We start from the raw sequence: 1,193 nt of genomic DNA, 5'->3' as shown, positions 1-1,193 counted from the left end.
TTTTACCCATCGACTGAAGCACGCAGACACATTTCCCCAAGTGTGACACAGGCCTCGGGAGAAAACAAGCCGAATGTAAGATTTCACCGACTGGTCTGATGTTGTCCCATTTCAGAGTTCAACACCAATGTCTGGTTACAGCAAAGAAAGGAAGCATTCATCCCCTCCCGTCCCAGTGTTCCTTGCCCATTGTTTCCCCATTACTCTGTAGTTTATAGTGCCTCACCTCGTTCTTGCTGCCATACTTGATCACTGCTCACGCCCACCTTTTCCTGTCCTGCCGAACGGTTTGCCTCAAGTTCTTGGAATGAAAAACAGGAATGGCCTATTTCAAGCACTTTTCTAGTTTACAAGGACAGTGTTATCACCACTGAGCAAGCACATTGCCAGCTCAGAGAGAAGGTCTCATCCTTTAGAAACTGAAATGCAAAGATGATTGGATAGCCTCAGTATTGTAAACCAACCAACAAGACCCGAATAGGGCCGAGGGGATCACGCACGCAAGGATGGGAGAATAGAACGGCGAATCTCATGGTGTCCAGGGTGATGTTAACAGAAATCTTCCCTGGTAGTATAGTAATGAGGATTCAGTGATTTCACTGTCATGACTTGTTAAAGGTTAACGTTTACAGTAATCAGTATGAAATACTGCCTGATATTTCAAAGCAGAATGATGTTGTGCAGCAGACAGAATCGTTTCACTGCATGACCTAATAAGAGAGCTCAGAAGAGCCAGGAGGAGACATGAGAGCCAGGAGGAGACATTAGAGATTGTTGGCGGATAGGATCAGGGTTAACCCTAAGGCTTTCCATAGGTATGTCAGGAATAAAAGAATGACGAGAGTTAAATTAGGGCCAATCAAGAATAATAGTGGGAAGTTGTGTGTGGAGTCAGAGCAGACATGGGAAACACTAAATAAATATTTTTCGACAGTGTTCACGATATAAAATGAAAATGTTGGCGAGGAAGATACAGAGATACTTGCATCTAGATTCGAAGAGATTGAGGTTCACAAGGAAGAGGTATTAGAAATACTGCAGAGTGTGAAAATCGACAAGTCCTCTGGGCCAGATGGGATCTATCCTAGGCGCCTCTGGGAAGCAAGGGAGGGGATTGCCGAGCCTGTGCCATTGATCTAGAAATCATCATTGTCTACAGGAATAGTGCCTGAGTACTGGATGATTGCAAATGT

The sequence above is a fragment of the Chiloscyllium punctatum genome, chromosome 23 (genome assembly GCF_047496795.1).
Source record: "Chiloscyllium punctatum isolate Juve2018m chromosome 23, sChiPun1.3, whole genome shotgun sequence".
Lineage (NCBI taxonomy): Eukaryota > Metazoa > Chordata > Chondrichthyes > Orectolobiformes > Hemiscylliidae > Chiloscyllium > Chiloscyllium punctatum.
Note: the sequence above shows the minus strand (reverse complement) of the source record.